This window comes from Papaver somniferum, chromosome 2 (genome assembly GCF_003573695.1).
Source record: "Papaver somniferum cultivar HN1 chromosome 2, ASM357369v1, whole genome shotgun sequence".
NCBI lineage: Eukaryota > Viridiplantae > Streptophyta > Magnoliopsida > Ranunculales > Papaveraceae > Papaver > Papaver somniferum.
In genome coordinates, this window is record NC_039359.1 from 48,453,520 (window position 1) to 48,462,489 (window position 8,970).

Below are 8,970 nucleotides of genomic sequence, written 5' to 3' on the forward strand. Positions count from 1 at the left end.
TCAAGATTTCCTTTCTTTTCGGACTTTTGGTTGCTTATGTTTTTCTCATCTCAGGGATTATTGATCTAATAAACTTGAACCTCGGTCATTTCCTTGTTTTTTTCTTGAATATTGTGCAACTCGCAAAGGTTGGTTGGTTGGAAGTGAAATTGGTTGCTTGTGGTTGTTGAATGGGTCGACCATAAGTTATTTCTTATGGATAATAATTACCATCTTGATTACCATAATAAGAATTACTCCCTCGGTCCCACTATTAGTTGACCTAGTAGTACAATTTAGAAATGATTTGTCTCTCAAACTATACCATGGATATTTGTAAAAATTTATATCATTGAAAAGCATTTTAAAACACCTACGTAGCGAATATAAACATGAGTATCAAATGATATAAACTCAACTATTAATGGGACATAATATAAAAATCACTAGGTCAACTAATAGTGGGACGGAGGGAGTATATGATTTTGCAGATCTTTTATAACTTTGATAACGATTCTATCGTGGTGATGCTTGAATTGAAGTGTTAAGTACGCGCCTCTCTATCTTGATATATTGTTGAATAGCCTCAACCATCGTATATACATATTGAGTCATTCCTTGCTTGATAAGTATGTTTAAACCTTCTATAAAACGTGCAACTAACTGTTCTTCAGATTCATTCAATTGGTTACACACAATTCAGCTACATACTCTTCAACAAGTCTAGCTCCTTCTCTACAATTTTGAAGTTTGAAAAATAGTTGTTGTCTAAAGTGTCTAGGTAAAAACTCATCTCATAGTAAATTTGTCATCTATTCCATGAACATATAGGAGGCTTACCATACTTACTTCGATATTCATAGAGTTTTTCCCACCAAGTTGCAACTTCACCTTTTAGTTTATATGCTACCAGTTTCACTTTAGAAGAATCAGATTTTTCCATGAAATTGAAAAATGATTCTACTTCGTTAAACCAATCCATCGAATCTTCAATTTGTAAACCTCCATGAAAGTTGGGTATATCAACTTTAAATTTATATTCTGGTAAAGTTCCATAAGGATTCATACTATATTTTAATCTTCTATTTTCTATCCATACTTTTTCTTGGTCTTCTTCTGCTTTGTCCTCTTGGTCACTGTCGAGATTCACAGTTGCAGGTTTTTTAAAAGGACAATTAATAAAACTTTCTAACGTCTCTTTGTGATTAAATCTTTGTTTAACTTCCTCTAGAATATCATCCCTTTGAAAGAAAAAGATTTTATCATTGATCTTAGTTTCATCTACTTTCTTTTCTTCTTCTTCTCCTTCAAACAACCCAGGCATCTCTTTATCATCTATTTCTACATCTTTGGCTATCATGATCATGTAATCTGCATGTGTTTCTAACCTCTTCTCGAAATCGTCAAATCTTTCGAACTTTCTTTTCAGAGAAAATTGATTTTGTTTCAATTTTTTTTGAGATACTAGTTTCAAGTTTTTTTGCGAGGTTACTTACAAGTTCAACAATATCTTCCTTCCTGAGTGGTTTTTCTGCCGCTGAAACTTTCTAATGAAGAAAAGTAAATTGAAGAAAAATTTAGGGTTTTGAGTTTGCGGAAGCTGTTTAAGGGTCTTCCTTTAGATAAGAATCTAAAAATGTTGGTTGTGGCACCAACTAATGTAGCAAAGATAGGGTGAAAGCAAACTAGTTGCTGGAGATGCGAAGAGTGTTTAAGTTTCGTCAAAAACTTAATAAAATTTGATTCTAGCAAAGATATGGTGAAAGCAAAGTTTGATAATAATAATACCGATAGTAAGATTGAATAAGAGCTGATCTCTAAACAAGAAGGCATGTCCTTTAATTATGTTCACAAAATTCGACTAAAAAAAAAGAGAAATGAATTCTACCTAAACTAGGAAAGTAAAGACTTGAATAACACACAAAGTTAATTATAGTCGCAATGGGATCAACTTGTTAAAGTTGCTTCAGTCGTAATGGGATTAACTTGTCATAGTTGCCACAGTGAATGATTGGAAAGATATACCACATCACTTCTTTTCCATGATCATTAACTAACAACACCAACAAAATCGATACTATTCGTAAAACTCTAAAGGGAATGTGTAAGTGTCATTTTTGTTGGCCCGTAGAACTCTAAAGGGTATGATAATTGCTAGAAAGTCTTCCAGTGATACTTCAGATCATCCTCACACGTTTCCCGATGGTTTTCAAAAATAAATCTAAAGACGTGTATCCAATAGGTGAAACAGATGAAAAAGCTACCAACAACGCCAGCTTAGCTCAGTGGTATAGCTCTTGACTTTTAATCCCCTGGTCAAGGGTTCGATTCCCTTAGTCGGCGCAACATTAAGATAAATATTTTTGTTTTGCCTGGTGCACGGAACGTGGCCCGGTCGTCTTAGCGTTGGTCCACGGAACGTTTCTATTTTTTTTTCTCTCTCCCTTTTTTTTTTTTAGTGATTTTTCACCACGAAACACAAACCTTAGTGATTTTTTCGCACACAAAAACTCTCTCATTTAGAATCTCTTCTTTTCCAGGTAACTGATATCACTCTCCCTGCTCTAATATGATTAATGTATGATTGTCGTTTCTTGGATCTGTAATCTTTTAGTTTTACACTGGATATAGGTTTGTTAGGTTTTTTGTTCTTCTTTGCAATGTTCATACTGTTTATAATTGTCTTTACAATCTAGGGTTGTGGTATGTCGTTTATGATTCTTGTACTGCTTAAATCGTTTATGGTGTGGTACCATTGACTGGTACCGGATTAACAGTTGAAGCTTGGCATTGCAGCCACTGCTGACTATATCGAGTTTGGAACATTTTGGTTTGGATAACTGGTGTTTTGGTTTCCTTTTTATTTAATTTCTAGGTTGGTTTTCGATATGCTTATAGCATAGTTTTTGAATTCGATGCTAATCTTTTGTCAGGATTTTTGTTCATTTTTTTGATTATTTAGCACAAAACATTATGTGAATTTGATCCTGATCAGATTGCTTACAGCATCTTTGGCTCAAGTTATTAACTGAATCAAATGTGATTGTTTTGTATAGCTTGAATGACAATGAATTTTATTTTTCTGATGATTTTGTGGTGGGTGATTTTACATGGTAGGCACTGCATGCACTACTTCTTCATTCAGCCCTTTCTTAATGTAAGTTCCCAGACATATAGGTGTTCTAGTCTTGATGGATCATTCCAACATTCCTAATTTTTGCATACACTTTTTCATTAGGTAGATACAGATAAATCCGAAAGAGTTGGATGGATATTTTGGGATGTATCTTATGCCTACCGGTGTCGCCCATAAATCTCCTTATGCTGAATACACTTTGACAGTTTTTAATCATAAAAATGACAAGAAGACAGTGACGAACGGTACACACTTGCTATGTTTTGGCTTTCATATTCTTTTTTCCACAAAAAAAAGAATCATATATTGCATTAGGCCGATCTGTTTTGCTTCCGATTTCCATAAACTTCAAATATTAAATATGCAGATGGAAAACGAATATTTGGTACCACTGATTGGGGTTTTTCAATGATGCCTCTATCTGATCTCCATGACCCTGGCAAAGGCTTTATTATAGACGATACCTGTATAGTTCAAGTTGAGATTTTGGTCTCTAATACAAAGGTAATGTTCCTGAATTTAGTTCTTGGATTATATGCAGAAGTAGGCCGGGTCTGGACCCTCACTTTCATTTCTAGGCCACTTTTTTTATTTCTTGCAAAACTAGGCAAGTTAAACGGATTCCATTCACTTTAACCATCTCGGTCAATTTATCGCGTTGACTTGTCAATATCTCGCCAAAATATCATATAGGGATATCTCATGGATGTGGTAAGATTACTGAAATAACCTTTTTGTACGTGCGTCAATGCTTTAGTGATTCTCGTCCATTTCTTCCTTCTTCTCTCTAGTTCTCTCTGGTTCTTCTAAATCAATTTTTTCTTCTGCTAAAATCAAGAGATAACTTAGGGGTTTTTCTCTAATCAAACCTAATTAACATTAATGGTGGATGTTTAGAAGAGATTTAATCGTGGATTTTAGCACCACCAGGAACATTGGTATGTGAAGATTCGCAGGCAATAATAGTCATTCTACAACAGCAGCATCAGCTGAATTTGGGGGTTCTTAAATGGATCTATTTTGGGGGTTCTTTGATGCAAATCTGTATTTTTGTTGACAATTTGATTCTCATATTAAGAACTGACAGCAGCAAGGTTCCACAACGAGATGAAATTCGGTGAGTCGATGGTGTTTACACAACAACATCGATGGGTTTCTGGTTTTGGAGAGCAATTAACAGCAACAAGTTTCTCGTACCATAGAAATTTCACAAGTTTCTCGTTTTAATTTCTTGAAATGTAGACTACAAGTTTCTCTTACCAGAGAAATTTCACATCAAAAGCAAATTTGGAACCAAAAAGATGTTGGCTGCCGTACAGGAAAGAACTTGAGCTACCACCATTGATTTGAGGGATGAATGGTGACTGATTAGTGAATGTATGTGTATTTGAGAAGGTACACGAGAATGGGTTTATCTCCAATTCGATTGCAGGTTAAAGGGGAGCTCATACAACAGTAAAATAGCCATCTCTGAGTTCCCAGTTTCACACACACAAAGGTGTTCGACAGAAAGCCTGAACGACAGTTCAGGTCTTGAAGTAGTCAGTTCACGTCTCTTCTCTTTGCCACTGCTCTAGCCATGGGTTAGATGGCTAGCCATGTGTTGTCGAGGTAATGATGGCATGAGTTATTACAATCCAGTGGATTAGGTCTTTGAGTATTTTGAAATCTTAGTTTAGAAACTGTTTGGGTTCAATGACACATTAGTTACTTTAAGTTCTTATACCAGCCTCTCGTGCCTGTAATCCTATTGGTATTGATTATTCATTTACTACACATGTGCCCAGGTTCCTAAAGGAAATGGTTCAGGAGTAATTTGGGATGAAGAAGGACATATAGTTACAAACTATCATGGTAAGAACTAGTTCGTCGTTGTCTTTGTGGTCGCTGGTGTGGCAAAACCATTTCGTTTCTTTTAATAGATTCGTCTGTTTCTTCGCATTTTTTAACTGATGGTAGAACCAGAATACTTCAGATGGTAACTCAATGATGTAGTTATGTTATTCTTCCTGTCCAGTTGTTGGCAACGCTCTTTCAAGAAATCCTGCCCCTGGTCAAGTTGTTGCCCGAGTCAATATTCTTGCGTCTGATGGGTGAGGTTTCGATGCTCTACGCTGATTGCTGAAACGCAACCGCGGTATTTAGATATTCCTTTGATATATGAGTTGGATCCTTTATTGTGGTATCCAATCTTCTTGATTGTGTTTGTTTCTCGGAAGGGTGCAAAAGAACTTTGAGGGCAAGCTAATTGGTGCAGACCGTGACAAAGATCTCGCCGTTTTACAGGTATTTACTTGTTGTGCTTGTAAATGATCATGTCAACCAAGCACACTGTGCTTGTTATTAGTATTAATAACATTATTCTCTTGTTGAATATAAACGGGAGATTGTGTAAATGGAGTACATGTACAAGACTTCTGAGGCCAATTAAGGTGGGACAGTCTTCCGATCTAAAAGTTGGCCAGCAGTGTTTAGCGATCGGAAACCCATTTGGATTTGATCACACTCTGACAGTTGTAGTTATTAGTGGACTAAATAGAGAAATTAACAGCCAAGCTGGAGTTACAATCAGTGGCGGAATTCAGACAGATGAAGCTATCAATCCTGGTAACAGGTTTGTCTAGGATCTTGGTTTTTATTGTTGGAGTGTGATAAGCAGTCTGATAACCATAATCGGGTAAACCAAATCTATAAAATTATCCGACGAATTCCCGTGTTATTATCCGACGAACTCCTGTGATATTCTACAAGATTCCTTATTTTTTGGGATAAATTGTTGCTCTACCTATTGATCAGATTTAGAATGATGAACTTCTGACCGAGCTTCTTTTATAATCGTTTGGTTCAGTGCTAAATTGAAGTACTTTTGTCCCACAGTTCTTTCTTAAGTTTAGTTAAATTCGGTCTGATCTTGTTTGCATTAACGAACTGACTCTATCTTACTTCTGTTGTAATATTGGCAGCGGAGGCCCCCTACTCGACTCTAAAGGAAATTTAATTGGGATTAACACTGCAATATATACTCAAACAGTTAACTACATGGATGTGCTCTTAATGTCCCATTTTTGTTCTTTTCATAAGTAGAACAGGAAGTGACTTAATTCCTTGTGAGTATCCAATTAGGTGGAAAAGTTCAAGTAGCAGTAGTAAACCCTGCAAAGTAATGTCGATCAGGTCAGGTCATTCGATCGGCATTAGTAAACCCTTGTGAGTATCCCCAGACCCCAAGTAGCAGTAGTAAACCCTGCACAGTCCTTTTATCATATTCTACTCATACCCCATTTTTATCAGTTACATTTGCCAAATGGAGTTAAGTGGATTCCAGGTTTAGGGTCTGGGGATTTCTGCTGGCATACTGTTTGCTTAGTTTACTAGGCCAAAATTTGCTTGGCGCCTCGACTTTTACCGGTACCATTTTGCAGGCTGGTATTGTTACTGCCTTCCTTTGTTTGGTGTGTGCCAAAAAAACTCCATTGAGATGGTTAACTTTGTATTTCCCTATTATGTGTAGTAGTTACTTCTATATTCCTAGCCTCGTGGCTTTTGCGATATGTTCTCTGATCAGAAAATAAGTAAAGGCCAACGTGATTCTTGTAGCAATATATATTGTTAACTGTTGTGCATATATTGAGTTAACCTGCAAATGAACGAAATGAGTAATTAAGGTCCTTATTGCACTCAGTTGTGTACTCAGTTTTGTTGCTGGAACTAGAGATTAGATGAAATAATGCTGCACTGTATTTTTATTAAGCATGTCTCTCTTTTTTAAGTTTGCTGAATTCATTTAGTTTATAATTTACAGGTGAAAATGATATTTTTTGACGTAATGCTCGAAATGGGGGATTTTTCCATGTGATTAAAGAAACTTAAAGTACGACCAATCCTGGCATTTGATTTTATGTGGCTAGATCTCCTACACGTGTACTCTATACGGGACATCTTAGCCGTTCTCTTTATTATGCAATCTGTGTCGTTGATGAAGATTTGAAGGACTAAAACGTCTTTTTAGCTAAGAAGATATGGACAGCTTGAAGATAACTGCAGCTAACTTTCCATCCATCACTTTTGGTCAAAACTTGCCTAGTTTAGCAATAAATAAAAAAAATGGCCTACATTTGAAAAACTTGCCTATTTTTGTGAAAAGCACTTAGCTCTTTTAGTATATATGTAATACCATGTACTCATTTTGTACTTCAATGAGTAAAGTAAATTTTGGTCTTGTGGTCTCTTTAGGTGGACTCGAGTACTCAAATGGTTAAATCAGAAACAGAAGTGTATCCAGATGAGAATCATGAAATAGTTGGAGGGTTCAGTGTTTTGAGAAGACAAGCATCTTTATATAAAAGGATCTGGTTGAAATATGGGCACATTGCTTCGACCAAAGTTTTGACAGCCACGTCATATAATAGCTTAGTTACTCTTGTTACTGATACAATGAACACCGTTATTTATATGTATCGTTGTCGTTATATTGACGTGTCTGCTGAAATAATTGCTACTTGGGAGTGCAGAATAAGATTGGCCGAGAAACTTGAATTCCGTGTTAGTTGGCTAAGAGACCGTTTTGATGAAGTCAACAAAGATTTCAACAGTGGGCGGATTGAGAAACTTCAGAAGGAAGAAGAAGAGAAGGAAGGGCCTACAGCACTTGTACAAGTGAAGAATGAACCAGTTGATGATATCCAAGAGAGTTTACCTGGCTTCCTATTTGAAGGAATGTTATAAATAGATTATCGAGGAAATTCAGAAAATAAAAAGGATATAAGAACTTTCAAATGAAAGATAAAAATGCTTATAAAAATTCAACGTTAAGTCTATGGTGTTATTGAGGGTCATTCAGGTTCAAAAGGAAGGATAATAGACTTGGTTATTCCGTTATTGCAATTGGAATGATATCCTTGTAAGTTAAGTGTCTTTGTACACTTTTCTTTTTTTCTCTTTGTTAAGTTGTTTTCTTTTCTTTCTGTTGTTTTTTTGTCTGGTCTACTTCTTGTGGTCTTTTGTTCTACTGCTCTCAACAAATTATTCTTTTTCGATAGAAAACAGATGTGATTGCTTATTGCCAGTTTGGATCATAAAAGGCGTTTGTAACGCATGGGTTGCAATGAGGTCCAAGACTGCATCATTTTAGCAAGAGTTTGTTTGTTTGTTTGTTTTGTTTACTTACGAAATTCAGAGAACTGTTTTAACTTATGCAAAGGTATCTCTTTGTTTCATAATTTAGGTACTTATCCGTTTACAGCTTACACAATGGGAGTTACGTCCATGTCTCGCAAATTTAGTCATTTTAAGGAATCAGTTGGGCGAGTCTACTTCATTCCTCATTACGTACTACGTACTATCCATCTCGCAATAGGCCTGGAATTTGCATATGGACGCTCAAAAATCTCGAAGTCAGTGTATGCCTTCCACAACATTATTATTTTTTTTTTTTGGATCGGTTTCCTTCCACAACATCAATTCTAGCATATCCAAGTGATGTTGTTCTGTTGCAAGCTCAAACATGTCTCTGGTCCGGTCAATCTCATCCAAAATATATCAGCTTTAGAAATACAGCACCAAATCCTTGCTTAAGCCCTCGTGCATCTTAATATATACCGATGGATCATCGGGCAACTAACAATTTCTAATGCAACAAAAAAAGAAAATGCGACCCCAAAATCGCTCCTCTCGTGAATAATGCAGTGTGGCCGCGAAGTCATTTACCTGCAAGGGTAAAGACGTCATGTTTGTTACTTGTTTCGTATTTGAACGAGTTCCCCCCCGCACAACACAAAACACAAACCCTAGTAACTGCATAAATCCCCATTTATAACAAATCTCTCGATCAGAATCGCTTCTTTTTCTAGGTAACC

General features: G+C 36.2%; 1 long non-coding RNA gene and 1 other non-coding gene across 2 annotated transcripts; both read left to right on the forward strand.

Annotated features, from left to right (window-relative positions):
* The first annotated feature begins 2,250 nt into the window (after nt 1-2,250).
* On the forward strand, nt 2,251-2,322 carry TRNAK-UUU. Its single transcript has one exon. It is a non-coding gene; the product is annotated as a tRNA-Lys (tRNA).
* A 2,620-nt stretch (nt 2,323-4,942) lies between these two features.
* Nucleotides 4,943-5,403, forward strand: LOC113353210. Its single transcript, XR_003361145.1, has 3 exons — nt 4,943-4,969; nt 5,133-5,208; nt 5,335-5,403. It is a non-coding gene; the product is annotated as an uncharacterized LOC113353210 (long non-coding RNA).
* The last annotated feature ends 3,567 nt before the right edge of the window (nt 5,404-8,970 follow it).